The sequence below is a fragment of the Pelecanus crispus genome, chromosome 7, assembly GCF_030463565.1.
Source record: "Pelecanus crispus isolate bPelCri1 chromosome 7, bPelCri1.pri, whole genome shotgun sequence".
NCBI lineage: Eukaryota > Metazoa > Chordata > Aves > Pelecaniformes > Pelecanidae > Pelecanus > Pelecanus crispus.
In genome coordinates this window covers 9,921,082-9,946,333 of record NC_134649.1, presented here as the reverse complement: position 1 = coordinate 9,946,333, position 25,252 = coordinate 9,921,082, and the positions used below count along the sequence as shown (strand labels likewise).

Here is a 25,252-nt window from a genome sequence, read left to right as displayed (position 1 = left end):
CCTTTCATCTTTAAGTCACCAGTTCAAACAGAGACCAGAATAGTAGCGATCAAAAGCTACATGTGATGGCTGTTCAGGGATTAGATGAAGAGATGGTTACTCACTGCCCAGTTCCCAACAGATCAGTGTGAATCACAAGAGCTTTCTTCACAATTTTGCACCTGTTTTTCACAGTCTTGAATACATTTTACCTCCTGATTCTGTACACACTGATAAGTAGCAAAGCAACTGAACTGCTGCGTATGCATACTCAACTTGCATTGTAGAAAAGTACTTAACCCTCTGGTTGTCAATTATGTCAGCATTACAGCATGTGCTGAATTTATTTATTATTTTTAAACAATTATAGCTCTGTCTTTTAGCTTTTTTATTATTAGAGACAGCTTTAAAAGTAATATTTAGCTTCGCATTCCTTTCTCACCCTCAGATGCTGCAATCCTGTTTGTAAACAACAGTTCTCATAACCTTGCTGTATAAGATATTTTTGCAAATATACCAATTTTAAAAGTACATTAGTACAGGAATTTCAGAACTTTGGCATTTGAGAAATGATTTGGAGACATCAGTAATCATTTTTAAATCAAACCTAAACAACATAAACTTCATCAGAGCCATGTCTATGTAAGGACAGAGGGGAAAAAAAAATTCCCTGTGTGAGGAAAGAAACACTCCTTTTCATATTCTTATACATTCTCCAATATACCCGTGTGCAGTCTCTAGAAAGTAAATTAGCAATAGTTCCTTTCCAACCTGACTTTAGTTTTAAAAGCCTACAAAAGTACCTGGAATTTCCAGGCAGGATAGGCAAGATGAAAACAAGTTCAGAGTGTATGTTGACTGAAGGTTCATTGTCCTGCTACAAACACCACTACCAAACCCAATCTTCTACACAACCCCAGGAATACATAGTTGCATAGTTCCTAGTAGCATATCACTTCCTGAGAATGAAATTGCTAATGAAAAGCCAGGGTCCTAGAAACTTCAGTATCTTTAGGAGTAACTAAGGAGGCCCTCGCATACAAAAAATTCAACTTGCTATTCCAGTAGTCTAGAGAGAGCAACATACCAGACTGATGAGATTTCAGTAATCTTGAAGAACTTGAGGATTTCTCTTGCTGCTTTCAATCCAAGATGTACTGCTGCACTGCAATAATCAAATCTGGAAACAACAAAAAGGTGCATGTGGTAAATACTGGGTCTTCATCAGAGAGGACTGGTTAGTTGTCTGGACAGCAGCACAGACGCACCAGACAGAAACACATTCCTCTGGAAGTTTTAGCAGCTCTCTCAAACCACCCAAAGCTTAGCTGCCCTGAGAACTTATTGAAGTTCATCTACATGTTAAATTCCAACTGCTTCTTTCTATGCGGGGAATAAGCCACTAAGAGAATTGCTCCCCCTTCCCCCTCCCCCCAATTATCTCCTGGCCTATAACGCTGTACATCCATAACTGGTCTCAATCACTCTCAGCAGTTACCATGTTGGTTTGGTTTGGGGGCTGGGGGGTGGTTTTGGGGAGGTTGCGTTGTTTTGTTTTAAATCAGGACAAGGAATTATATCTTGTACAGCTGCACCACCGAGGCCTCCAGTGATAGATGGCCACACCACTCGCTTCAGTCAGAGTCCTTGAGAAAGGATCTAGACATTTTAAAAGACTTTTCCTTGACATCAGGTATCTCTTGGGTGAGAAAAAAAGTATACTACAGTTTCCATTTAATTCGGCATACTCCAAGTACATTTACATGTAATCTATAATACTCTTTGTACCTTAAATCAAGTATCTGGAATGCAAGTCATAGCCCATTCAGTATTAAAAAAAAAAAAAAAAAAAAAAAAAATATATATATATAGCTGCATAGTTATTAGTTGCCAAGAAAATGGAGCCAGAAGTTTGTATACTTAGAATTCTCTCAGAAATCAGACTGATTAATATAGCTGTTACAAAAGGACACACTTTCACAGAAACAGGGATTACCTTTATCTGTAACCATGGCAACTTTTCAGTAGTTTGTGTTAATGCTACTCTCCTCCGGATAACTTGCCACTATCTCTTTCAAGCTGTTTGTATAAGGTTTTGAATGTGCCATCTGAGACCATAAAGTAACAAGAAGTTGAAATGTAAACTTACATTCCTAGATCACAGTCTTAAAAGTATATTATGTAACATACAATGTTGTTAATTTTTGCCATAAATTCATGATTAGTCGAGAAGTAAATTTATTTTAATCTGTTGTTATTTTAATATGACTCATAGTTTCATAAGACAAAAGAAATTTTAAGAGGTATCCTATGGAATACATACAGGAGATAGTTTCTTCGGTAGTGAAGAATTTCTTCTCCTCTATCTGGAAAGTAGTAAACCCAAGGAATTATGCCACTGATGTGTCACAGACTTTGATCTTCAGTGTCATAAGAAACCAAAATCCTCCCAAAACACACTGTTATTTTGGCCTGAACAAATATATGACAGATCAGAAAAGAGCCAGTCCCCTTGTTCTAGGTTAGGTGATAATTAATATAAAGAACAGGTGTAGGTACCTCAGCACTAGATAAACAAACCAGGCAGAATTCAAAGAGCAAAGCTGTAAAAGTTGGAGGAGAGACAGGAAAGAGACTAAGGAAGGAATTGACATATTTGCTTCCTCAATTGTTGAGTTACCATCATCCACAGTTCAGAAGAGGATTAGCACTCTGTGAAAGAAGTTATTTAAGATAACATCAGACAAACAAAATCATTTGCTTGGAAGCAGGAGGAGGAAGAGAATAGTTTCTTCTTTATTTTTTTTTTTTCCCCTAAAGTTCATAGGGCAGCTTATCAAGCTGCACCCTTCTCTCTTCAGCGTACACAGACAGTTTGACACAGTTAAGGTGCAGGCATAGATCTTTAGAAGAATGAAAGAAACTCGGCACACTCTTTACTCCCCGTAACTCTTATGCAATGACATCTATTATAGGACAAGTCTGGACAAACATCCAGGGAATGGACTTCAGAACACAACGGTGCACTTTAAGTCAGTCCGTGCAGGGGGAGAAGTAACTACTGTCGGGTTTGCCAAATGCCTCCACATTACATCAGCACATTTGGTGGAAGCTTCTGTATTTCATTGTTGCTGTTGTTGGTGGCAGTAAGATACTTAGTGCTTTTTATTTTTTAAGATTCCCCCATCCTAACATCCTGTGGAAACAAGACTGGACGTTTGCACCCCTTATCTATTGCTCCAGGCTTTTTGCAGAGCCTAGAAGGAGGTGAGTTTGGTTAAATTTCGTAGGGTTCCTCGGTGAACACAACAACAAAAAGAACTGTTCGTACAATAAAACGCAGAAGGATGACAGACCGTGTAGGCTTAAACCCTTGGTTTAATTGGAAGGGTGCCACAACGCAAACTGCATGTTGCTTCCTGAATGCTCCCGTCCCCAAAACCGCTGCACTGAACTTAGCCGAGGAGCAGACGCACAGCGCAGCGGCCACCGGCAGCCCCGGCCGGGGGAAGGCCCGCCACCGGGGCCACGGGGAAGCCCCCCCAGGCGCAGGGCACCGCCGCTGGCTCCAGCCCAATCCCCCACAGCAGCCGGGAGACCCGCCGGCCAGGGAGGCCGACCCCGCCGGCTCTGCCCCCGGCCTCCGGCAGCCAAACGAAAATAACCGCGGGGCCGGGGAAGGAGGGGAGCGGCGGCGGGGGCTGGCGGCGCGCCGCGGGCCGGCTGGCTGCCTCTCGCCTTCCACCCAAGGACACGAGTACAAACACCTCTGCCCCGGGATGGCTCCTGCGCACGCAGCGAGGAGCTGCCCGCCGGGGGGGGGGGGGGGGGGGCGGGGGGAGGAGGGAGGAAGGAAGGAACGACCAAAAAAGGGAGAAAAAGAGCCCCGGGGCCCTGGGCCCGGCCCCGCCGCCGCCCCGGGCCCGCCGGTGCGGGGGTCGAGGGGGGGTCGGGGAGGGGAACCCTCCCCTCGGCGCCCCCGCCGCTCCCCGGGGGGGGGTGTGGGGGGGAGCGGGCGGCCGCCGCCGCCCCACCTGCCCCGCCGCGGAGAGGGGCCGCCGCCCGCAGCCCGCCCGCCGCCGGCCCAGCCGCGCTCCGCTCACCTGCCTCGGGCCCGCCGCGTCCCGCCGCCGCCCGCCCGGCCCCGCCTGGCCCCGCTCGCTCCTCACCAAACTTTTTTTTCCCTTTCTCCGTGTTTCCTTGCCCTCAGAGTGACGCGGGCGGGCGCTGATTGGCGGAGCCGAGGAAGGGAGGCCGCGCGGAGGAGGAGGCGGCGCTATGGCCCGCGACTAATCATTACAAGGAGACGGCGGCGACGTGAACCACAGAATGCTATTTAAAGGGACAGCGGCCCGTCCCGTGTTTCCCCCCCTCGCGAGTGACCTGAGGCGAACGTAGGGGCGGGAGTGGGGCAGCGGCCGCCGACAACGGGCGGGTTGAGTGGGCGAGCGGGAGGCCCGGCCGGCGCTGGGGGCTGCTCCCCTCAGGCCGGGGGACGGGGCCTGCGGGGCCGTTGGGGGCAGCCCCTGAGGAGATCGCCCCCTCACAGCGCGCGGTCTCTCGGCACGTCGTCTCCCGCTCTCCTCCCCGCGCCCCCCCCCCCCAAAAAAAAATTCATTTTGTTGCAAAAACGCTGTGTAGCTGCTACTGCCACCCCCTCTGCCCACGGGGCTGTTTTCAGTTCGTGAAGAGAAAGGTTTCCTGTCAGAGCGGGTTTCGCTTGGGGGGGCTCAGCGGCTCTGGAGGTGCGTTCACCGCCCGCGGCCCCCTCGCCGCTCACCTCCTGTACATCCCCTGTAAAAAAGTCAGCTGCGGCTCTTGCATCTCTTGTTAGCTACGATATGCCACACGACTTGTTTCTGTTGGGGGTTGGTTTTTGTTTTTTTTTTTCTTCCTCCCCATTGTAGGGCTCTGAGACAATACACCACAGCTTATTTTTTTACAGAACGTTTTGACGTCGCACCCGCTATACACAGCCTCGCCTAATGTCACAGGCGGCTGTAAACTATACCATGAAGGCAGGTTTTAAAGATGAGATTTAAGGATGATGAGTGACTTGGTGGCTGAAAGCAGATAGGAAGAGAGGACAGGATTCCAGAGAGATGAAACAAGCCAAATAAAAGAGGAATTTTATCTGTGGATAGTGGAGAGGAGCAGGCCAAGACTGGAGGAGCTGCCAGGAGGTGAGCTGAGTTTGCAGAGAGTGTTGGAGGAGGAAAGAAAAATTAGCAGTTGTGAAGCTCAAGGGAAGCCAGAGAAGCTGAGGATGGGTAAAACATATTTCCATTTCCTAGGGGACCAGTGAACAGATTTTAAAATTTTTGGTCTTTTTTGAGCAGAGGCACTTGAGACTATCCTAAGCAAGGCATTGCAAGAGGACACATAAAGATTTCAGCAGAGATAAAGTCCAAGCAGAAATCTGCCGTTGATAAGAGCTCACTATTGCCAATGTTGTGAGTCAAGTAGGTAGAACCATAAACCTGGCAAAAGCACTTAATGGGAAGAAGGCCCCTAATTTTTTTGTTTTGAATATCTGAGCTTGGATGAACACCACCAGAAAATGCTGGTGCAACCAGCGTGGAAGTGCTAACGTAGCTTTACAGCTATTTTGGTAGGATTATTCACGCTTGGCTGTCTTCACTGATGCAATAAGTCTTCCAAATGCCAGGTTGCATGAACAGAAGATGACCTGCATTGCATGTGGGTATCACAGCATTCCCCACAACATTATTTGGAGCGCTTTCATGGTCTCGGCAGTAATCATAAGGAGCTGTGGGGAGTGATGATCACATTCCTCCAAGCCTCTCCATGATCATCTATTTTTTATTTGATTTTTTTAAACCTTAAAATCCCTTTGGTTCATCTCAGACTGCTTTCTTTGTGCCAGGTTGCATCTCATCATTAGAAATATAGATGCGGAATAGTAGGGTGGAACACACAACAGCTGGCAGTACAGCAGCGGGAATAAAAAGGGAAATGCAAACAGTGAATGAGACGGACACCTCCTGCCAGGAGTTATTGACCAGCAACACATGGTGGAACAAATGTTAAGTTATGGCATCAAATGTCAAGGGGTGGCAGCAGAATGTTTGGATGTGATCTTGCTCAAGTTGAGTATGAAGCTCGTCAGTTTTCTCATGTGCCAAAATAAGAAAATTCGGTTACAATAAGGCTGGAGTAAGTAGATTTCTTGAAGCATTCAGAACCAGTATGTTTGTTAAGGTCAGAAGCTGCCACAACTCAAAAGAGGCAAACAACTGGGAAATAGGGAACACAAAATTTTATGTCATCTGCAGAAAAAGAGCCAGTCATCAAACTGTCTCTGAGGGAGAAAATTCATAAACAAGATGGCCAGGCTTATTCTTGGGGTAGAATAAAGGATGCAGTTAAAAATTAAATGTACATCCTGATCCACTGTGAATGGAAGACAAAATATTGAAGAAATAGTGTTCGATTTTCTCATTTGAGGACCTCAAGGCTAAAAAACCTTGCTGAACTCATGTAGGATAAGGAAAGAGGGAAGTGTATAATCAGAGAAATGACTAAGCTGTTACCACCCAGGGAAGGGCATCCTTGACTCCGAGAAAGGGTCAGAAATCAGCTAAAGAAGGTGGAAAGTCAAAAGTCACCCTGAGCCAGAAGATGAAAGCAGAAACCTGTTTTCTATAGACCGCTGCAGAGAAGGAGTTAGAGGCTACTCGTCCACCTTAAGTTGATAGGAATAGTTTTGATTTTTAAGAGTACACAAACGTTGAGCAGGACATAGGACCGCCAGAAGCCTGATATGCAATGGGGTGTTCATCTTCATGGAACAACTTCATTCTACCAGGCATGATTTTGCTTTGACAGAGCAGTCCAAAAGACACTCCAGACAATTAAGTAGGGGATCCTGGTACAAGCTGAAACACCCAAAAGGGAGGTGAAAGGTTCCCCAGCTAAGCCGGTGATTTGATGATGTATGGCAAAAATGGAACAACCGGTGAACATTACTCCTCATTTATAACATCACAACTGAAACAGCATTTATTCTCCTTGTCCTGCATTATTTAGATCTGCCTGTCATATTTTAAGGCTCCTATCACCTTGATATCTCAGCACAACTTATTTTCATGTTTTCAAGGGCCATCTATTCATACACCTCTTTAGAAAATGTTGGCACAAATTTTCTGAAAGGAGTTTTTTGCTTTTTTTACTCCCTTCTCCCAAATCCATTTAATCTATCTGCTAACACAGAGGACCTTTTTCTTTGGCTCCTTTTATGTTTGCATCTGCTATAGTAGCTTGTTATTTCTTTTGCTAAAGCTTTAGAAATCACTTGAGGAATCTTAGTAATGTATTCATTTTGACGTAGATTTATCTTCAGAGCTGGTAAATAGAAAGTCTCTTCTTCACTTCTGTGGGCTTTGGATCAGGTGTTTAGTGCTAACATCATTTCAGTTCTTCTAATTTAGTTGTTTGGGGCCCAGCATGCAGCCCCTGAGACTTCTGAGATTTTTCACCATAGTCTTTAATGAGAGCAGAATCAGCTCCTACTTCCTGAGAGACAGCCTGTAAAAATCCAAAAGAAATAAGCACAAGACTTTCTTGAACAACTGAGTCTTAAATTTAATTTGATTGGATTCTGAATCTCACCGGATTTTTTTCCACAGCCACTTTGACCTCTGTTCTATGCCTTATCCTAACAGGATGAGCTGGAGTTTCAGTTACCCAGGCCTAATAGAAATTGTGCCCAGCAGTCATTTGGCAGTGGCCTTTCAAGAGCAGCAATGCCAGCTCTCTATTGCAATGCCCACATTCAGAGATCTGTAGAATTAGAGTCCAAATTCCACTTGTATTTGCAAGCCCAGAATGCACTGACTTCAAGGGGGTTGTAGGATTTTAGCCAAGAGCAGAAATTGGCCCAGGATATTTTCAGATTCCCTCATGCTTCTGTTTATATGATGTGATCAACAAGAACTAACAGCATGCTTCATGATGCATTTTACTTTTAAATTACATAAAGGATATTTACTGTGCCGATGCTACATAGTTTGCAAGAAAGATGCACATATGGAAATGAAAAATACACTGATTACCATTAGGATTTCCAGCTTTCAGCATTCATTTTCCAAAACAACCCAGGGACTATTTCCCATCAAAAAATGGAGAAATGAAAATCCCATTTCTTGGCATTTATGTATGGCATTCTGGAGTCTTACTCATCAAGTCTGTTGTGAAAATGGTCAGAATAAAAAAGCTTCATAATGTATAAAAAGTTCAATACTCTGCTTCTATTTTCTGTATACTGGTTTCCCATTCAGAGATACGAGTCCATCCCTAAAAATAATTACTGGTTTTCTGCCTCTCAAGGGATGGGAGAAGAGAAGATCCGGGGAAAGCTGAGTGATCACCAAGAACGGGAGGTAAAAACACAGATAAAGGTTGAGAATGAACGGATCAAAACTGTAAAAACACGTAAGCGGGATGCCAGCAGAGCATGTCGGACAATGCCCACTGCTGCCTGAAAGCATCCGAGCGGCCAGCGGAGCCAGGTCCATGCTGCCCTGCCCAGTGATGGCACCCGCTTCAGAGCCAGCAGCTCATTGACACTCTTGGAGCTGCAAAAGGGACCCGAGAGCAAACCAGCTGCTCAGTGTCTTTCTTGAGCAGGGAGCAGCATAGGATGGAGGTCCTCCACAGAGCAGAGCTCCAGTCTGGCTCTAGTCAGAGCTACTGGGCTGCTCAGCATCTTTCAAAATTAGGCAGATTGTTTTGCCACATGATTACAAATCTGGGAGCTTCCTTCTAGATAGCCTTGTTTAGAAATCTGGGCTGGAGCCTTTTAAAGGCTTAGTGACTCCCTACTTAAGCTTTTAATATCCATGTTAAATAGTTCATTGAGCATGGCCTGGTATTCAGCAGAACAGTGTGCCATTGTCAGCCGATGAGTAACTTTAGGCAAAGAAATTATTTTGTACCTCTGTGCTTTTTCTTCTCCTGCATCTGCTTTGTCTATGTAGATAGTGAAGTCTTTCAGGGAAGGAGTGGCTCATGCTATGCATGTCTAGTCATCAACACAGCGAACCCCAGTCTCACTGAGAGCCTCTCTGTGCTCTTCAATCCTACCCGTAACAGTAGCATCTCAACATGTCGGCCGCTGTATATGCTTGCCTTTCACCCCACTGTAGAAACAGGGTTTTAGTAGTAATTAATATTTAAAACTAAAATCTGGAGCCCTAAATTCTGTAACATTAAAGTATCCATATACCATGCTTGTCTAAACCCTTGCACAAATAGGTCACTGTACAGAAAGCCCAGAGGCTACCAACTGCCCTGGCGACCAAGTGCTAAATAGCATAAAGTATAAAGGGACCAGAGGTGCTCTACCAGGACAGCAGTATTCCTTTGGCCACCGGAAAGTCTCCATGCACACAAGAAAGCTGGCCCTATCTGACTCTGCTCTAGTCCTTGCAATTTAAGGGGAGCAAAGATCCTGTCATCAGGGCAGCACTGCTGGGTGATCCCTTAATGGCAGCACTCCTTCCGAGGCCTTTAAAAGCCAGCAGAATTTAGTGCATCCCTGAGGGTGCTCTGGGCCAATTTTTGCCTGTGCAACTTTCTGTTGCCTCCACTGCATGTAGCCACAGCTCTTAGCTCATTCTGTGTTGCTGGATTCTTGGATTTAGAGGGCTGTTCTGTGTAAATAATCTTGGTGTCTGGGCACATCCTGGTGTCTAGAAAGCAAACAGTATGCTTGAAGCGTCTGTCAAGGATCTAGATATAAATGTTCCAAATGACAAAAATGTCTGTTCATCCGTCTACCTGCCTGCTTAGGAATGCCGAGAGCACCAGCGTACTACGGGTTTGACACTCTTGTTTGTTCTGTCACTGTCCATCTGACCTTGCTATTTCAGCTAGGCCATTTGTCAATGCCAGAAAAATCTGCTGCAACAACAGAGGGAATATCTGGTGTCAGTATTCTCCAGCTCCTTGAGGAAAATACCTCATTAGAGAAGCTAAAATGTCGCTTTGATTGCTTAGAAGCAAGCCATTTGTTTGCAAAAATCTCCAAGCAGTTATTCACTTCTTGTAAAATTATAATGCCTGAAGTCTTTTTCTAAAGCAGTCTTGGATACTGGAATGACTTGAAATTTGCAGCCAATAAAAAGTTTTACAGCAAAGCAGATCTGATCAGTGTTTCCTTAAGTGAGACAATTAATCATCTCTGTCAAAATGTCATCAGATTTTGGTGGATTTAAAAACAATAAAATGTTTTACTGCAGAAAGTAATAAAACAGGACATTTCTATAGCTTCACAGATGTTCAAAATGCATGTGAGATTTTGTATGCTTTCTTTAGGAAATTTGGAGCTGAGACTTTTAATATACCTAGAGCACATATTTTTGCCCCATAATATCCAACTTTTTTGTCATGATCAGCTTTGAGCTGTCTCATAAACTTTGGCAGGGGACTTCAAGCTGAAATGGAATGACTGCTGTCCTGGTATTCTACCTTAGGAAAGAAGCCTACTGGAAGATTGATAGCTGTGTCTGCTTTTGGGTAGTACCTTTCATTCAAGGATCCTAAAGCGATCACAGAAATCCCTAAGTCTTCCTAGCCAGAAATATGACGCAGCCTTACTGCTTTTCTGAAGTGTACTTTACGCGTTGTTGTATCGCATCAGGAAGGACAGAGTCTATCCATCTCACCTCCGCGCTGGCAGTTCCCCAGGGAGTTGCTAGTGAACATGAGTTACACACCACGCTCCCTGCACGCTCTGCACAGGGAGAAGGAAGGGCCAGAGAACGAGAGGTATCGTGTTCCTGTTCTCCTGTAACAGATGGAAATCCTTTGGGTGCCGTCACATGTGAGCAGCTCCTACGCAGCTGTAGCCTATGTAAGGACCACAATGACATAGAGAATCAGGGAACAGCAGAGGCCTGTCCATCCTCATTCCCACCCTATCCCTGCTATATTTTATAAAACCAGATCTGGCCCAGCTCACATCCTGTTTAATTTAATTTAATCTGAAGGAAGTCTGGTGCCTGATTCCCTATGCTATCTTTTAACATCTTGTGCACTGTACAGGACATACTAAAAACACATACTAGCCAGAGTTACACACAGTAAATGCCCGGTGGACTTCCTGAGCAAAAGTACATGCAGAACAAGGTTGAGGATTTAGATCACTGACAGGTCTATGGCTGAAGAGAGGTTTTGTCTTAACATCACACTCACAGGCACATCTGTGATCCTGCTGTAAATGGCTTAGCTAATGTTTTGTTAATGCACATCAGTTGACTTGGAATTTCAGAGGTCTCTGATTCCTCCTCTCCCATGATCCTTTCCCCTCTTCATCTTTCTTCCTCTCTGCTGTTCACATTCCTCTCTTCTGCTGCCCTATAAAGTACTTACTATTGAGTAGTGGAATTATGACATAGTTGATAAAATGGGAGATTATGACATCAGAGTAATAAATCACACTTCCCTCCCGGCTTTTTTCTCTCTGCATCTTTCCCCCATTTCTACTTCTCTCCTAAAAGAAAGAGGAAAGTTGTGACATTAGAAAGAAGCATCTTCTCCCAATCTCTCTGCTCCCAATCAGCCCTCTTGGAGGGGGCGATTTTATCCTTTTGTTTAAACATCTCTAGAATTTGTGATAATAAATTTATGCCCCCTCAGCCTTTAATCTTCAAAATGAATGCATGATACAGTCTTTTATTTTCACAGTAACGGCCATTTGACAATATTCCGGCATCTCACAGGCTTGCAAAATTTTCCCTCTTTTGGGAAATTTCTAATTATCAGAGTTGCCACAATAAACAAGTTCTGCAGAAAGAGAGCAGCACACCACAGTACAGAGCTCCAGACTGCAGCTGACTTTTTTTTTTTTTTTTGCTTAGCAAAACTCTGGTATTTCTGAAAGTCGCACCTCCTAGAATATAGTGTCCCATGTATGAAGATATGATGGGTTCCTGTGCACTTCAGCCATGAGAAAGTTGGGGCGTGCAAGTAATTCAAGTGCTTCATAAACACTGCCTTATAAAATCTGCTTTACACTGTGGTTTGCTCTTTTATGTAGCATTCTCTAGAATCTGCTTGGGAATATTTATTTTACCTAATTTCTTGTCCTTACTGATACAAAATAATATTTACACACCCCACACCAAGCTCACTAGGTCTCGCAAAGAATAGTGCTTAATATACTGCTGTTAGTTTGCTGACATACCTAATTATATAGTTGAATATGTCAACATTAAGTTATGTCTACATGACAGGCATTGATGTGGCTGTTATATAGGTGTACTTGAACCACCTTAAAACGAAGGTCAGGCACTGCTACCAGTGTAGCCATTGCTGAGCCTCGTGGACTGCAAAACCAATCAGAATAACTCAGTAAATATTAGAGTCACTATCCTGTGCCAAACTCTGGTTTTAACAACTAGAATACTACTGGTAATCAAGCCAGCTCATGAAGACCTTGCCCAGTGTGTCTACCTACACAGCAGCGATCACAGCCTTGAGTCATGGCTCTGGCAAATGAGCACTGGTGGGCTTAGCTACAGAAGGATAAGGTTTCATCATCCCCCTCTATCTGTGTCTGTCTTCTCCATGAGAAGTTTCCACCTTCGTGGTGGGGATGGGAGAAAGGGATGGTAACCTAGCTTCTAATTCAGCTGGCCCAGCTCACAGCTTAAAGCAGCGGTGGAGACGCACTGGTGCTAAAATGCTGGATGATGAACTGTGGTATAGACACACAACCTTTTGTGCTACTTTTATGCTAGTCTCAATAACGTCCAGCAGAAAATACTGGGAGAAGCACTGATCATTTACAACACTACTGCTAAATGTGCTGGAGCCAGTCTGCCAGAGCCCTTGCTCTTGGAAGAGAGGAATTGGGAGAAATACAATCCATAAAACAGAAGGTTATCTACTAACAGAACATTCCAGTGTAGTTCAAAATCAATATTAAGCCTTGAGTAAATCAGAGAAAGTAAAGCAATAAGTAAAACAGGGGAAATCATAAACATTAAAGACCTATGTATCAGTCTATATCTAACACAAAAAAAGTTACTTCTTCTCCAGGATTTTTTTCTCCAGTGCTACAACAGATTTTCTGCATGATCTTGGGCAAGACACATTATTTCTCTCTGCCATGGTGTTAGATAGTATTTCCCTACCTGATAATAGCTCATGTTGTGAGTTGCTGAGTGTCAGAAAGTACTTACTAGATAGGATTATATCAGGTCCTGAAGAAGGAAGAGGACCTGCAAAAGGCAGATGAAAATGGGATGAGTTCAGTTGTCCTTGGAGCCAGTGGGAGCTGAGGGCATGGCAAATGCTCAGGCATTCGCAGGCTCAGCCTCTTGATAAGGAAGCGTTTCCCTACATGGAGCAGGTTTAGCATAGGGGCAAGTATTTACACTCTGTGGACAAACTGATTAATTGCAAAAAAATGTTGTTTGATTTCTCATTGGCACCACTTTGGTAATGTTAGGTTAATGGTTGGACTGGATGATCTTAAAGGTCCTTTCCAACCTAAATGATTCCATGATTCTATGACTTGCAGAAAATATTTCAGTGGAGTCAGGACTGATTCTTCTCCTGAGGAATGAGTTCCTGGTAAGGTCTTGGGAAATGAGTAAAATTTCTAATGGGTCAGGGGCCTGTGAATGCTGGGGTGACAAAGAACAATCCTGCACAAGCTTTGCTTCTCCAGCAAAGCAGAGTAGTTATCAGATGTGCAGGGGCTGCACCAGGGTAGGGGTCCTTGGTGGTGAAGAGTCCAAGTACATAGTGACAAAGATGGAAGAAGACAGGGTGAGCATTAGCAGATGGCTGGGCATGTTACTCCTTACAGTGTTATGTATATTAAATTGAATAAGACACAATGGGAAACACTGGAGAGTGCCAGCATTTGGGAAGACATCCGTACTTTGAATTCATCTGATGGCTAAATCATGTGACATTTTTTATGAGTGGGTTTTATACTGTTTAAAATGATTTCCACCTGTTAGCTGTGTAATAACTATGGACAGATCAGAACAAACAACACTGACCATTTCTGTGCACAGACAAGAATCTTCCATCTGCAGTTGAGTTCCCTTCCCTGGCTGTTACCTTTATTGCCTTATGTATACCAGAGAATCAACACTTCAGCTTTGCAGCACTCTTTGTCATGTCCAGGTAATTAAAAGAATGCCACTGCACCTGGTAGAACTATAAAAATGTCCTTATAAAAGTCTCAGCAGCATTTAATATTTTATTCATTGCTACGTTGTTGTGTTTTGCCTGCAGTAAAACAGCCTTATGGAAGTGAGATGCTACCACTAAGGGCTAACAAACATTCTCCCTTCAACATGTTACGTTAGCTCCATGCCTTTTTTGTCCTTGCAGTTTTGGATCCTTGTTTTTAACAATCTTTCTGCTTTCAAGAAAGAAAAAAAACATTTCTTTTGCTAGAAGCAGGGAACCAGAACAGGCAGTGTTTAAGCTTTCATCCCTTTTCCATATGTGGAATAGACTGTCTGAAAACTTTATTTCCCAGGGAAATATATTCCATGTTTTAATCTTGTAATGCCTGAATAATTGCCCTGCATATAACATTATCTCTCCTGTTAGTGACTCAGGAACTAGAAGGAAAAAGTAAAAGAAATTTTAATATATACAAAATAACTGATAGTTTTATTACAGAAGGTGTAGGAAGCCAAACTGCACAAGCACAGACATAGCTATTGAAGGAAAATTAGAAAGCTGCTGACACAAGCTGTTCAGAAAAAAAATGTGCAGGTCCCCCAAAGCCACATGATTGGCTTACAGGTTTTTGGTTTTCAAAACACAGGTTTGGTGTGTTGTTTTTGATGCTGGGGAATCATATGAAACCAGCTTGATTTTACAAATATGGAGACTAAAAGTTTAATAGATATTCTTGAGTGATAACTCCAGAATTGAGAGATTTCAGACAATTACCACCAAGGCCACATGGCCAGCAGTAATGTTGTAAGATTTAGCATCATTAGCCTATTCAATTCTAGCAAACTAACTGATGTTGCATCATTAGTCTATTCAATTCTAGCAAACTAACTGATGTTCCCATACATGCAGTTCCCTGTAGGCATGCTAGGTTTTTCCATCCAGCAACCTTGTCTCAGAGAAAAAGGACTCCGTCTAGGATTTACAGACATCTTGTTGCACAAAGGGAAGCAAAAGCAAGTTGGGACACCATGAAATTCCTATTATGTTCTGTGTATGCTCAGATCATCCATAAGTACATATGCAGTATGTCTGACTCATCCCCAAATCCTGGATGTGAGTATAGGAGCCTCAGGTGGAGATTGTGCCAACAGTGCAATAAACAACATGACTAACATCTATCATATGTAGTTTGTTTTCTCGTCCTTTTTTTCAAGGGAAGGATCGCATGTCTTGGATACAAAGAGAGCACTAATAGTACCTGCCACGAACACACGCTCTAGGAATTGCATCTAGCACAGGAAGCAGAAGGTGGTGATGTTTGTGATGGCCATGAGCCCCTGAGGGAATTCATTACTTACTCTGGGATGGGGCCTGTCCCCTACCCAGGCAGCTGCGCTGTCATTTTGCAAGTCCAATTTATCTGAGGGATGTGGCTGCCAGCTAGGTGTTTAGGCTGAAGGTCTGGGTGATGGGGTACACCAAGTCCAACCATTTGAGCATCTTGCTGTAATGCTCAAAATTTACATTGCGAAAACAAAAAAGGAGAGAAGAAGAATATTCAGAATGGTATTCAGTCTAACTATACCAATCTGCACGAAGGTGAAGAGATGACATGAATATGTTATGCCCAAGCCAAATCAGTGGCACAGTCAGCCATAGGCTGAAAGTGCAGTCTCAGGGGACAGTCTATCCTACCGTGACTTTCATCCAACACCAACCCATTGATACAGTTTTTAAAAAGTCTCAGCAAAAGCAATCTATACTTTCTCAAGTAGTTTGACATATCCAAACACTAAGACATTGCACTGATGTGAAAAGTGAAATCCTCATTCTAGAGGGAAAGAAAAAAAAAAAAATCACTCAGTTTCACTAAGTATATTCAGTGTCAGCACCAGTGTTTCCAATTCTGGCCATTAGGTCTTACAATATTCCCTGTTTTTCTGAAAACAAGAAATTATGTGTAGCTCATAAAAAATGAATGCCCTGAATTTCTAGCCTTAATGGTTGCAAAGAAGAGTTTGAAGACCTGAAATAGGTGTGCCTCATAACCTTAGAAAACCCAAAGGCAAATTGAAAATATGCATTTTATTGTTTTTGATCATCCTTGTGATTTTAAGTCATGCATGACTTTTCTTGTAGACATGACTCAGAGCTTTTAAATGTTTCTATGGGGCTGCAGTGTCCCACAAAGAATGAAATGCAACTGTAAGAGCTGTACCCAGGTGATGGGTATGGGGCAACCAAGCAAACATGAAGCATTTTGTATTTGCCAGCAATTTTTGTTTCATGTTGGCAAACACAAGGAGTCTGACACTCCTGGTGTTTTATGGGAGCAGAGAAAGCTGATGAAGAGCAAGGCAAGGGAAGGAAGGACTCCTGCCTAACTCAAAAATAGGTGAAAGTTGATCCTGAGAAAAAAAATAAACTGAATCTAACTGCTACCGCTGTGTTAATGAACAGTTGGGAAGACAGTGAGGGAAGGCATGTGTTTATATCGCCGAGCTGGTAATAAGGGATTCTTGTTCTCGACCTGATTCTGCCACTGACTCATCCAGCAGGGTTAGGCCTACTTCGGTTCTCACTTCAGAGTAGATTAGACTTAACTATAGACCCAGCTGCTGTCACATTTACTCAGATTGAGTAACACTTTCTTCCCTGGTGACACTATTTCTGAAGGAAGAGACTCCATAGTTCACAGAAGGTGAATGACAGCCCCACTGTAGAAACAAAAAAGATAAGAAGCATCTGCAGTACAGAGGTGCTCTAAGGCTTAGCTAATTAGGTTTATTCCTAATGCATCTCTTGATTTGTTGGGCCGTATGTAGATATCAGGATCAGTTACTGATCTGCTTCTCTCCAGGCTTTCCTCTGGGAACAAATGATCAGGAACTGAGGAAGATTTGCGAGTTGAGTAGCTGTCAAGGTAATGGAGTACCAGCTAGCCCCTCTTCCATGCTTAACCCTGAACCAGCACAGAGACGGTGAATAATTCACAATGTCTTTATGGAGGTGCTTCTAAAAATCCTTTTACTTAAGTCTAAGATGCTCTGCTCCAGAACTGAGCTGAGTTTGGAGCCCAGTGTAAACCCCCTGTTTGTAGGAGTTCTGCCTTGAGTGCAGACAGCATACCAACACCCAAACTTGGTAGCAATCGCTGACAGCACAAGAGTGGTATTCAGTAAATCCTTCCAGGAAGTTTTTATGTGCTTAACCAAATGTTTGATTGAAAAATAAAGTTTTACAATTCCATCAGTTGCATAGATCCCTGGATAACATTTGTTCAGGAAATTATTTGGTTAATACTGATGAGTATTATCAACATTAATATATATATATTATTTAGAGGTGCCAATTAATATGATATATCTGCTTTTGTCAATGCCTGCACTATGCCATGCCTCCATTCCCTCCTGGAGGCATCCTTTGTAGAATGACTGCAGATCTGTTAATAAGCACTAGATTAGAAACTAAATATCACAGAAACTACATCTGTTATAATTGTATTATTGTAGCTATGTTGTTTAAATCTAAGTGAACTCTTCTCTTGATAACCCCTCAGATTTCAAATAAACTACATGCGAAGCGAATTCAGGCCAATGCCTCATTTGTGCTCTTACGGAGGCCCTTACTTTTTTACTTCTCATTGGCAACGTTTTGCATAGTCTTCCTTTGCTCAGTGATCTCAAAGAAAACATGCCTTGCTACACTTCCCAATTCCTAAATTATCTGGTTCATGTTTATTGTCATTATTCCAGTACACAAAAATCAGGCTGGGCAGCTAAAGATCATCTGGTATTAAGTGCACACTTCAGAACTTACAGCTGCTGTAAAACCCTCACCTTTATGCTTACTGGCTCAAGAACTTCATGTCCCTGTTTTATTACACATCCATAACTTAGAGCAACATAAAAACACATCATTGTTTTTCCTGATAATTTTTCCATCCTGCTATTTTATGAGCCAATCGGTTGGTCTGTGAGTACATGCACCAGGTACTGTATCTTGACAGAGGAATTGGATTATTGCCAAATAAAACAGTCAGACTATTATTATGGCTAATATGCTAGAAGTGTTTGCAATGGGTTTTTAAATAATCCTCTACATTTATATTGCACCATTCATCCTGAAGAGAACCAAGGTGCTGTGGAGGCTGATAATGGATCTTTTTGCTCATTCCTAAAACGTAACCGCGGCCAAGCTGGAGAAATAGCGACCAACCTGCACAAACAGCGTTAGCAAGTGCAGTAGGTAATGAAGCAAACAATAATATTGCCATTTGAAATTGCAGGCTAATTACTTGATTTGGAATTTGATGAGGACATAAGAGCTGATATGCTGCTGCTTGTAAAAATATGCCCCAAAGTATTTTTGGGTCATTTCATCACTTGTGTGAGTGATGGCACTTCCACCAGCGTTAGGTTCCCTGTCATCACACTTGGCATGCTATTTCCAACTGATCTCAGGGGCAAGATTATGACTTGGGCAGTGAAAAGTTTCATTTCTATCAGCCCAAGAGTTTCTCTAGAAAGTTTCCTAAGCAGTCCAGTGACTTGTGAAGCCCAGCTCCCTTTGGTTTAGGAGAACTTGAGCATACAGAGCTTTACTCACTACAGTCCAAACACATGATATGCATGGGAAGGTGCATGACAGGCAGTCTTCAGCCAGGGAAGTGCAGGAGCTTTGCTGATGTCTGAGTTGTAATGCAGATAATACCACACTATTTGACAGACAGTGAATCTTTCCTAGATGTGGTAGGAGGATATGCAGCACTCTACTAGACTTAGACATGCATCATTAGTGCATTCCCGCAGTCTGCTCTAACTTCACCTTTGGGGCTGGCTCTGCCACATATACTTGAAGGATAGGAAGATCAGAGTTGAATATGGGGAAGGTGAGAAATTCTTCTATGTCATTTTCTTTTATTCATGTTGTTGCTATATGGAGTTATGAAAGAACTTGGTTATTATCTGAAATAGCAGATAGTCCTGACAGACTGTCCACATCACGTTGCCTACATAACCTATCATTATATGAATGGAACTGTACCACAAGGGAAGACAACTGATCAGACCTTCCCCTTAAAAATTATTGCCAAAGGCAGATGGGAAGTACCAAAACAGCATACACCAAAGCTGAAATCTCACTTACAGAGAAGATATGGGGAAAAATTCACCATGGAAGTAGTGGTTTGTGCCCAAATTGGATCCAATGCCAAATTCTTTGCAAGTTAAAGATTACCTAGACCCTACAGCTGAGTGTCATTTTTAAAGCCAGGAGCCCAACTCAGTGAAGAGTTGCCCAGCTGGACTCTTGAGACCTAGGGTAAGAAAGGTGCATTCCTAGCAGCAGGATAAAAGCTGGATTCATGGTACAGGCTTTAGATCTATTACAGTGAGCACTGATGTCCCAAGACGTCTTTATCTTAACACCATTCTCCTCCCCTCACTTACAGTACTGGGAACTGAGGTATTTGCATTGCGGTACTGTATTTTCTCTCTGGCTCCCCTGCATCAAGCATAGTATGTCAAACAAACAGTTTTAGATGGTGCTTGTCTTCTATGCTTAACCAAAATCAGGCAAATTATTTAGCAGAGTGCACAGGGATTTAGCAGTAGGATTGCCATTAATATGACCAGGCATACATGGCTAAATCTCTGCACTAAAATTTCCCTGCACAGTATTGCCTTAATAATCTCTTTAACTTTGACAGTTTGTTCTGTCTATAGAGAGGTGCTATAGACAAACTGAAGGTAAAGCTTCCCAGATTTTAATCACTCAGAAGTCAATATTCCCTTTCTTCAGGTTCCTCAAGCCAGAAGAAACCCCGTGATGTCGCATGACAAAAGGACAATGTGCCAAATTAAAAACACTGTAATAGCTGAAACCAGTTGCTATTGATCAGTCCTTTGCAGGCCGATAACTCAACTGCTCTCTGGAAATAAATTTCTACAAATTCCTTAGGAGTCAGTCATTTACCCATGATAACAAGATAGCCTGTGCTGACTCAGCATTCTTCCTAATTTAGATGTCAGAAGGTACCCAAATCCCAAACTCTAATAAAGGGCAGATGGGGACTAGAGACATCAACATTAGTTTGTGTAGGGTTAGAGAGTACAGAATAGCTTGTCACTATATCCTGACTCAAGTAAATACAGGGACATATAGGAACATGGGCAGAAAGACACCACCAATGAAGGTATTTAGCTTTAATGGTGAACTTCTTACCTATCATTTTGGTTGTTTAGCCACTGAACCTGCTGCAAAACATACCAGTGGTACAGAACAAACTTTCACTGAATATCAAACAGGTACCTCAGGATGGAAAGATGGTTTACAACATTACTGCACCACCATTCAGATAGCTCCAGTCACACACAAGAATCATCTACTGAAGGCTCTGATGGACGGGTGGGATCAATTTATAGCAAGGCAGCAAAAGAGATTTGCCTCTGCCATAAGGATGGCTCAGCTCTTACATCACAGCAACCGCACCACTCCAAACCAAGACCCAGGGTATTAAGGACGTTTGAAATTGGTGTTTGTCCACCTTGATCCATTGAGCTCTAGGTTGCAGCAGTTCAGATTCTGCTTGATGAATAGTCGAGCTGCCTTTGCAGGAGGGGGGAGAGGTGGGAGGGAACGATGTCTGGGAGAAGGAACTACAACAGTTGGTTGCAAGGCAAGTCATCAGCATGTGTGAATCAGAGCACCCGGTCTGGATTATTAGATCTCTGCAAAACCATTAAAAGGAATGAAAGGATAAAGCTGTGGGGGATTCATCTAGCTAGCAGAGCCTGCCTTAGCTTGGAGTGATGAGTGACACACAAGAAGGTACTAATTGAAATTCTATGGCTTGTGTTATCAAAAAGGGCAGACTAGATGATCTGATTCAAATAGCCATACATTTATCAGAAGGAATCAACCTATTTTGACCTTATTCACATCTAGTTGCAACCTGGCTAGTCTAAATATAAAGCAGAGGTAAAACACTCCCAAGCGATGACTACAACACCTACCTGGGGAAATCACTACATGGACTATAGGGCAACCGACCTAGAGCATAACCCATTTTTGTGGCTGGCAGCTAAGAAATAAATATTGTATTTTTGCTTGTAAACTGCGCACATTTGGTCTGGACTCAGTGAAAGCCAATAATCCTGCAGCTTGGAAATGACATTTTTACTGAGTCACTTTTCACAGCAGAACACCACTTTCAGTGTATTATTGGGGTTGTAAATGTTTGTCTCAGCACTCCCATTTTGTTAATATCGCCAGGAATCAGGGAATACATTCGCTAAAACTGAACCCTATTCCAGAGTGTGAGCTTCTGGACCACACTTTGTTAACCAGTCCTGCTTCCTCAGAAGATGACAGAAGTGTTCATAACTCTTTAGAATTGACATGGCAGCTTTATGGGTTGGATCCTGCAGCTGCATACTACCTCCCTCCATGCAGGAGAATGCTCCATAAGTAAAACTTACACATGTGCATGTGAGGCTGCAGGGCAGGGCTTTAAACCTGAAGAAAGAAGATTGGATTGCATGGATGTTTTAGGATGCAATGTCTCAAAGAGACGCAATAGCTAGAGATCCCCAATGCACCTAAAATACCTCCCGATTTCATGAGAGGCTATGGTTAACGTAGAGAGCGTTGTTTGGCAAGGAATTACTACAATAAATCCCCAGTTATTTTCTTTGTTGGGCATCCAGCTGGATGCCACGAACAGAAAACCTGAGTACATCATGCAAGTGTGCTATGCTTTTACCTTCTAAGGGAGATTAGTTTCCATTAGATTACAAGTTAACTAACTATATATGTAGTTTATTGTTATTACAATTAATTCCAATTTTCCATTTGCAAAACATTACATACTGACAAAACTATTTCTTTATTTTAAAATGAGATTTTTACCCTTTTATGAAATCTATCATTTTAAGCTATTTTGGAGAGCTACGCAACAAATTAATTTAGTACATTGTACATTAAACACTAAAGAATCTGACCATGACTGAATAGGAATCCACTCACAAATTGACTATCCAGAAAAAGTGATTAGCAAATAACAAAGGACAGACTACAAAAGAAATGTTGTTCTACACCAATTTCCAGATTATACAAAATTAGCTTCTAAGTGGTTAAAAAGGAAAAAATGTTTTCAGGAGCAAGTAACTTGGATCAAAGATCAATGCACAAGAAAACAAATTGCCTCAGAGTGTGGTAACACAGTTTAATAGAATAATTTTACAGCTAGCAAGCCTTACTGTGAAAGAAAGGTGACTTCAAAAGATGAACTTGATAAAACTGTCTTTCAGATTGCCTCACAAGCACTCAGTCTTTGGTGACTTAACCAAAACATATGTCCAAAGAATTATGAGTTCTACATCTTTAGCATCTCTAAGGCAGATCTATCTGCTATCTACAGTGTCACATGGGAGCAAAATGGGATCCAAAAGGTATACACACACATATATATAAATGCCAAAACCAGCATGTCACTCTATAACATACTACATTAGACTATGTGTTAAAACTAGCACCTAGGCCTGGCTGAGATCAAGGTCCCAGTGTGCTAGCTGCTGTACAAATAAACAGCTCCACTGACTTCCAACAAAGGATAGAAGAAAACAAATATTAGGGCTGTGACTCACACACAGATGGCAAATGACTGGAGTGATGTGCCTTTGAGTCAGCTCTTACCTGCTGCAGCTCCATTTGGCTTGTGGCCACAGACTTGTTGTCATCAATAGCCTGGGCTAAGCCATCCCAGCATGACCCAGACCAGCTGAGGCACACACATAAACTGCCCTTAACGTGCCTCCTTGGGAAGGCTGCTAAACATAGGCAAAAGACACACACCTGAATGTAATTCTCTAACTTCCTCTACTTTAGAAGTGGGGAACTGAGTCACAGAGACATCAGTAGTTTTCTCAAGGTCATGTAGGAAAGCTGTGGTCTAAGTAGAAAATTAAGTTGTGTTTGCTGAATCAGCATGGTTTTTTTGGAGAAGCCCATCCAACAGATGGGGAAACCAAAACTCAAGAGAGTTGAAGGGGTCTGCCAGGCCATAGGAACACCAAGTTTTATACTGAATGTAATGACTCTAGATTTTGTGGCTTGCCACCTTTTGTAGAGAGCACTGGTCCCTGCCAACACATCCAGCTAACCATTGAGTTGTACTCAGGTGAGACAACAACTCTCAGTCCCCTGTAGGCAGCCAGAAAAATGAACTCCCTCTGGAACTGCAGTGGCCACTTATTAGCTCAGGAATATAAAGGAGGGATGTAAAGCAAACTAATTACATTTGATGGGAGTTTTTTGGATCTGGGTTCTGAGTTGCAAAATAGATTGGGAATGGCTGTTTATTGTCAAGCCTTCAAAAGGAGATTAAGGGCAAAGGAGAAACAAGGATGTTGCTATTATTTACCTTGCTTGAGCACTGGCCATTGGAAATGCGTTTCTCATTGAGTGATTAACAGTTATCCAGCACAAAGAGCAAATAAAAACCTTGTCTAACTCAGTCAATCCCATTCTTTCTGGTCTTGCTGCATTAAATCATGAAAACAGCTGTTCTATTTACTGTCGCTCTTTAATATCATTAGTCTGCTTTGATGTCATGTTTCAAAATCAGAAATAGTTAAGAAAACATAAGAGATCTTTAACTAAAGTTCTTTTCTCTTGAAAACCGATAACTTCAGGCTTCATTTAGCTCCCTGTAGATAGATTCACATCCCTGCACAGATGAAGTTACCAAAATCAATAGAGCTTTGCTGGGGCACAGGGGGTCAGTCTGTGCAGAGCTCCTCTGACTTCATGAGCAAAGCACTCACTGCTGGGTCCAAGCTTCCATCTGCATTTGGGTTTAGAAAGGTTTCTCTGCTCTAGAATACACTATGAAAGCCCTTGATTAAGTCATTATGATGCATAATTCCCTGGCATGCCAAGAATCTAGCCCCAAATTGATACAAAGGCAAGCCTACTAAGGATGAATGGGTATTCTGGGGTTTTACTGTGAAAACTCAAAATTACATACACTGAACTGCTGGTATGGAGTTTGCTTGCTGTTGCTACCGATAACCATTAAAATGCCTCACAGATTAAATGCAATCATCCCCGCTGCTGCCTAATGAAAGACTATCACAGTCCCACTCCTGCTGCTTTGTGAAGCCAATGGGCTTTGTGTTGGCGTAGAGCTTCTCCCCACGCTCAGGGAGCTGGGGCACGAAACTCCTCCTGGCTTTAATGGGTGAAACACCCAGCACAAGGCAACCCCTACTCCTGACTGGGGCATCTAGGCGTTGCTTTATTGCCTATAACAGTCAGCACAAATAAGTAAATGCTTTGCATTGAGATTATTTGAAAGGGTCTAAAAGAACTTGGCTTTCTGAAAGACAGCATTTTAGGGCCGGAGCAGGCACCGGTATTAGCATCATTACTAACACTGTGCAGGCTTAATTCCCTAGATGAACCAGGAGCTCTATGCACAGCCATGGCAATGAAGTGATGGGCAAATGTAATTCAAAGCACAGAGCACTATAAGGTTATATAATTAAAAAATGAGCTCAAAAGCAAATTTCTTTCTGCTTTAGTTAAAGAATGGTAGCAGGTTTGGATAACTAGTCATGGTAGCATCAGTTTCCTCCACACTTATTTAACGGGATGTCATTTCACTTAAAAAGATTGAGGGGATAGTATTACATGCTCAGACAGTACAGCAATGAATGTGGTATAAATACCTGGGGAGACAGATTAGGTAGCTATTTCTGCTCACAGCCTTCTCCTAGGAGCACAGAAATGCTATCTCAGCATGCTTTTTTGGAGGATCAGAAAATCATAATAAACACAAGGATAAAAATATACCATGGGAGTTACAGCTAATTTCTTGCTATAATTTGCAGCAATTTACACATAATCATTGTGGGTTTGAAAATACTGCACAGTGCCAAAAGCAGAGTGTCTGCTGAAATGGTGCAAATCAGAAGAATGAGAAATGTAGTTAGGATTAAAAAACCCTCCAGAAGGGTTGTTTGGCATATTAGGTTCACAAGTTCTTCCCTGCAGTTGACTTATGCAGGAGATTTTATCCTACCATATGCAGTGC

General features: G+C 42.6%; 1 protein-coding gene across 2 annotated transcripts in view; it reads right to left on the bottom strand.

Moving 5' to 3' along the window:
* ZFAND6 (zinc finger AN1-type containing 6) overlaps nt 1–4,110 on the bottom strand; it is a 38,653-nt gene extending 34,543 nt beyond the window's left edge. The window contains exons 1-2 of one of the 2 annotated variants that reach the window (XM_075713643.1): nt 4,083–4,110; nt 1,067–1,159 (exon numbers count right to left, since the gene is read on the bottom strand). The gene's annotated coding sequence lies outside the window, so the exon portion shown is untranslated. Of the gene's footprint in view, nt 1–1,066; nt 1,160–2,302; nt 2,346–4,082 lie in introns of those variants that run through there. The other variant, XM_075713642.1, reaches the window with a different exon arrangement.
* Between the last annotated feature and the right edge of the window lie 21,142 nt (nt 4,111–25,252).